This window comes from Mus caroli, unplaced genomic scaffold (assembly GCF_900094665.2).
Source record: "Mus caroli unplaced genomic scaffold, CAROLI_EIJ_v1.1 scaffold_8181_1, whole genome shotgun sequence".
NCBI classification, from domain to species: Eukaryota; Metazoa; Chordata; class Mammalia; order Rodentia; family Muridae; genus Mus; species Mus caroli.
The window spans coordinates 13,580-19,202 of NW_018391533.1; the positions used below are offsets into that span (position 1 = coordinate 13,580).

The 5,623-nt window shown below is 42.0% G+C and overlaps 1 pseudogene; it reads right to left on the reverse strand.

Moving 5' to 3' along the window:
- Window positions 1-4,629: 4,629 nt before the first annotated feature.
- Window positions 4,630-5,623, reverse strand: LOC110289232 (annotated as a pseudogene).

Below are 5,623 nucleotides of genomic sequence, written 5' to 3' on the forward strand. Positions count from 1 at the left end.
GTGCGTGAACGTGTGCGTGAACGTGTGCGTGCCTGTGACCTTCGACTACCTGAAGCCAATAAAGGTCAATGCGCATGTGCGTAGTCCAGGCTGTCAAACCTCTGCAAAGTCAACTTGTGTAAGTCAGAAGAGGCTGGAGGGACGGGCTCCGTGTTTACGAGCATGGACCTAGCTCAGTTTCCAGCGACCACCATAGCTGGCTTACAATGCCGTCTTTTGGACAGCAGGCACTGTACTCTCACAGGCACCTTCCCTCGCATTCATGTGAACGAAATTTTACAATTACGAACTTTTTAAATGTCAAAAGTCAAAAGAGAGCTAGATGACCTTTGGTCGTTTGTTCAAGGCTGACTTACAGCCATGGGAAAGCAGTCCTTGTACATGGCTGTTGAAAGTGATGGGGGACATGGAATGCCGAAGGCCGGCTCTACAGGAAAATCTCTTAACAGAATGGTCTCTTAATTTGTATTGTTTATTTTCCACATCCAGTGGGGTAGGGGAATTCAGCAGTGGAACTAGGAGTAGTCCGTTTTCACGGCTTCAGAGGCAAACTTTGAAGAGAAACTCATGCACATTGCATGCAAAATGAACATACACATCCACCAACATACCTCCTAGCCTTTTGCCCTGACTATGTTTTTATGTTCTACTTTTATTTTATTTTCTCTTATAAAACCTACAATAATTCCAAGGTGTGTTTTTAGAGAGCAACATATTTAAATTTTTTAATCGGCAATTTTCTTTCCCCAACCCATCTTTTCTCACTAGGTTACAATGGTATTGTATATGTATATGTATATATGTATGTGTATATGTATGTGTATGTATATTCATTCAGTGGATTTCTCAGCCTCCAAGAACTACCTGGCTTTAGCCATCCCTGCCACTTCTGCATTGCTGCATGCCTTCCATTCCTGCATGCCTTCGTACTCCCCTTCCCAAGACAAATAATTTCCTGCTCCTCTTCTTTCTCCTCACCCCCACTTACCATGCACCCAGAACCATATCCCCTCCAGTAGCGATGTCAGTGTCACTGATCAGGGAACTCAATTAGATAGTCCTTTTGCAAAGCACATGGCTACAGAGGTAGCAAGATTTGTCAGTTTTGACAGTCGTTCAGTCTTTTGACATGCTGAAACGGTTTCAATGCCCTTATTTTCAAATTGCAGCTGTCCAGTGAAGTACTAGGACCTCCAAACCTCAGGACTCCTCTGTCCAATATTACCTCTGTCCACTGATGGAGAGTCACATGAGTTCATAGCTCCTGTACTTTACTCATTTAATGGAGCAGGTAATGGTACCCTTCTTCCAGGACACTTCTGTTAGCAGGAATTCCCCTCAGTTCTGTTCAATGCTGTGATTCATGGCTGATGGCTGCTGAACAGTGTCTTGTGGGCATCAGTGTGAGCTTTGCTATATAGGTTCATCTGCTCTGCAAAACTGAACTGTATTGGCTTTAAAAATCTTGCCCATTTTCATCTCGTAAAGCCTCTATTAAGATGGGCGTGGTGGCTCACGCCTTTAATCCCAGCACTTGGGAGGCAGAGGCAGGGGGATTTCTGAGTTCTAGTACAGCCTGGTCTACAGAGTGAGTTCCAGGACAGCCAGGGCTACACAGAAAAACCCTGTCTCGAAAAAACAAACAAACAAAAAAAACAAAAAAGCCTCTATCAAATAGTTTTTCTCCAAGAAACAATGTAATAAAAATACTTTAGCATTTTACACCTTGTAGTTGTAAAAGCAGTATGTGATGTGGGAAAAAAATGAGCTGACATACATCCCTGGACAGTTTGAAGATATCTTCTAATGAGATAAAAATAAAGCCAAAAAGATAAAAATTTTACACCAAATATTTAAGGTATGACAGGATTGGTTTTCATTAGTTTAAAATGTCAATGACCTTTACTATGCTAATTATGTACTAGTGTACATAATTTATATAGATAACAGAATAGTATTCCTGATAGTTCCCTTATCATAAAAACCTAATGCTCAGAAGACTTGCTTCTAAGAACAAATATATCCATGCTTAGAATTCGACTCTCTTAGTAGCACATATTATTTTTATGAAATGGACTTGATTGCAATATTTTTGTATGTTCATATGAAGCACTTGACCACATTAATCCCATATCACCATCTCATAAACCCTTCTCCCCACTCCATCCCTGATCCCATTCTTCTTCCTAATACTTCACCTTCAACATGCATTTTATTTCTTAATTTCTGAACTCTACTTGTAAGATAAAATGTGGGTTTTTTTCTGAACCTGGTTTAGTTCATCTACCATGAAGACACACTGTTCCATCCTTTTTCTTAATAAGTTACACATGTACAGAGAATCTACATTCTTTCACACTAATGAAAACTCACACCTTTTGCACATTGGCACAACTTTAAATACACAATCACACAGCTACACAAAATCATTCTCACACACAACATATGGTTGCTCACATTTTCATTCACAATTACTCATGCCTACCTGCATCCTCAAACATTCTCACACTCACAAATTAACATTTTCATACTCTGCATACTCACAATTACATTCTTGCACACTTATCCACCAAACCATGGCCTCCTCCTTCTACCAAGGGCTGTTAGATCATCCAAAACAATGCCATGCATTTCATCTACTCTTAGCATGAATCCCAGAGGGACCCATGCAACTCATTCATTATTATCCCTATTAAGCTCCCAAGCAGCCATGATTGTCATCACCCCAAGTCCTAAACACTTGGGTCCCAAATCCTTAAGGGGAAAATGATGCGATAAAAATGCATAAGTAAATGTTAAGATGTTAAGAATTGAAGGTATATATATATAAATGGTCTTATGAGACAGGCAAATTAACTAGATGTCAGGACTCTAAAAGTAAAGCAGATTTTATAGTCCTGAAAATTTTGTTATATTTGGCCTGTTTGCTACAAAAAAAACCTTGAAGTAGAAATATCCTACAGCAACATATAAGCAATTGAAGAGTAAATGTAATGTACATTATATTGGTAAACTGTGTGTGCTGTCAGAATTCACTGACGCAATTACCTCCCACTGCAATTTCGTCTCAAATGTTTGTCTCAAAGTGTCTCCAAGGCCCCTTTTGGCAGATTTAGGTAGTTCCTCACCACTGTGACAGGGAGGATAAAGCAATCAAAGAGGAGAAATTGGTTCTTGAAATCAGTTTGAAGGTAAACAATTTCAAATGGTCATTACTATTGTTTAGTCTATAATATCAAAGTGCATACAGTGAGAATTCAGAAGTTCAGTCACAGAAAGTTCACCCACAGGATGTTGATCCAGAGTGGAAGGGACATTCTCAACCAGAAATTCCAGCAACTGCTCCAACTTTCCCAGTCCACTTCTGCAGGATATTCTTAGCATCTGGTTTGGTATCTCTCTGCTATTTGTTCTCTTACTTGGCAGCCTGAGGGACTGTTCTGCTGCTCTGCCAAGAGACCCCACTGGGAACTCCCCTGCCTTAAAAGGGCCTTCCACAGTTTCTGTTGGACGTTTTGTGCACTTGGCTGGATGTTTTGCTTTCTATCACCTGTCATTTACTTTTTAGTCTTTAAAAACAAATACTGAGTTTATTTCACATGTATATTTGTGTCTCTCTACCATTTCCACATCTGACCTCCACTATTACTATGTCCTATCATAATGTTCTATACACACTTAAAACGGAGTAAAGGGTGAAGTTCCATCCTTGAAAACTAAACAGGCATTTTAGACAACACCTTCTTGGCAATTGAACCTGGACATTTATCAAACACAGTAGGTAAAGTTCTCACTTTACCTATAAAAAGCATTATAAAAAGGCATTATAAAAAGGTCAGCCAGATATCAACTATTACAGAAATGAAGACTGAATATTTCAAACTGTTTAAACCATTTTCTTAGAGACTTCCTCCGTGGGGCATTGGGCTATACACAGACAGTCTGGTTTCCAGTCAAGCTGAGGTCTGAACCCCGGACCCGGTGGTGATAATTCACCTACATGGGACGGAAGTTCTCTCATGTCTCCTGGAACTCAAGGCTCCTTTCGAAGTTATCACCTCCTCAGCCCCTCAAAAGAAGCATGGTTAGTAGTCTGACCTTCATGGTAAACTCCTCCCCAGTTACCTAGCAACAGTAAGATAAAGCAGCCCACTATAAGAGGGGCTGTTTGGCCCCTCCTCACTCTCACTCCTCTGTCTTCTCCTCTCCTCTCTCTTCCTCTCTCCCTCTTATTCTCTAGCCTTTATTCTCTCTCTCCTTTCCCCCTTCTTTCCTCCTGGCCATGGCTAACCTCTCTCTCTCTTTTAACTTCTCTCCTTCCCCCTTCCTTTCTATAATAACAGCTCTAAAACCATAGTCTCTGTTCATCAAGGCCCACTGCACAGACTCACCTGTGTGGGAACCTCTCTTCGTCAGCCCTCTCCCATAACCCCGGGGCGACGGGATGTTTCCCTGCCCTCCCTGTCCCCCCTGCCCCTCCCCTCGGGAGCTGCCCCTTGTCCACCACCCCCAACCCGACGAGTGGGGTCAGCGGCTTAGATGCCCACCCGTGGCCTTAGTGGAAAGCATCTGGCAGCCCTCCCGCATCCACCTGCCCAGAGCATAGGAGGAACTCTAGCCAGACATGGACTATCCTCCCTTCCCCCCTCTTCTCCTGCCCCCTTTAGTTCCCACATTCCTCCACTGCCAGAAATCTTCAACAGCTCCTGGTCAGTCATCCAGAAACAATTCTTCAGATAATTAATGAACTTGGCTTCCACTTTGGGAAAAGAACCACCTTTTTCTATACTTGCTTGCACTTTTGCCTTGATGTCTTCCACAGAACCAGTCCTTTTGGCGTTTTAGTTTTTTCCTGTTTTTTTTTTTTTTTTAAGGACTCTTGATCCTTTGATCTTGGTATTGACGGTTTTAAGTCTTTTCCATTTTAGCTTGATTTTTTTGTGCATTTTTGGCCGGGGTATCTTGTACACATTTCTTCACTTGAACCTTTTCTTCAGTTTCCTCTCATCAAAATCACCATTGTCATCGTCATCATTGTCATCTTTTTCCTCATTGTCCTCCTCCTTCTTCCTTCCTTCCCGTTCTTCTCCTCCTCCTCCTTTTCTTCAAGTTTTACCTTTTCCTGTGGAGCCTCGTTCCCACCTCCAGGAGCAGACCACTTTCCTGACATGACTAAGAGTTTTACATTCTCATCTTCATCTTCTCGGTCTCTTCCTCTACAGCTACTAGGTGCTGTCTACTAATAATGTGCGCCCTGAACCACACTCCAACCGTCAGACCACAGGCGGTGTTATTTGGAAGCCCCCAAGGGAAGCTGTTGGCTGTACAGTCATTTTCAAAGTTGCCAGTGTTACTTTAATTGAACCGCCTTCATCGTTCATTGCTTGTCTTTACAATAATTCATCTTCTGTCCCTGCCCCTAAACTGAGTTTCTTAATGATAACTCGTGATCATTTTCATCACTATCCACTTTATGTGACAGTCTTTGTCAGCCTTTAGTTCACAACCAAAAAATTAGTTCTGAGGCATAAGAGGGCTCATGTCCATGTCCATCGAGTCTTCCATGAGGTGGAGGTGGGCACTTCAGTGTGGGAGAAACTGGATGGAAAACAACTGCCTACTG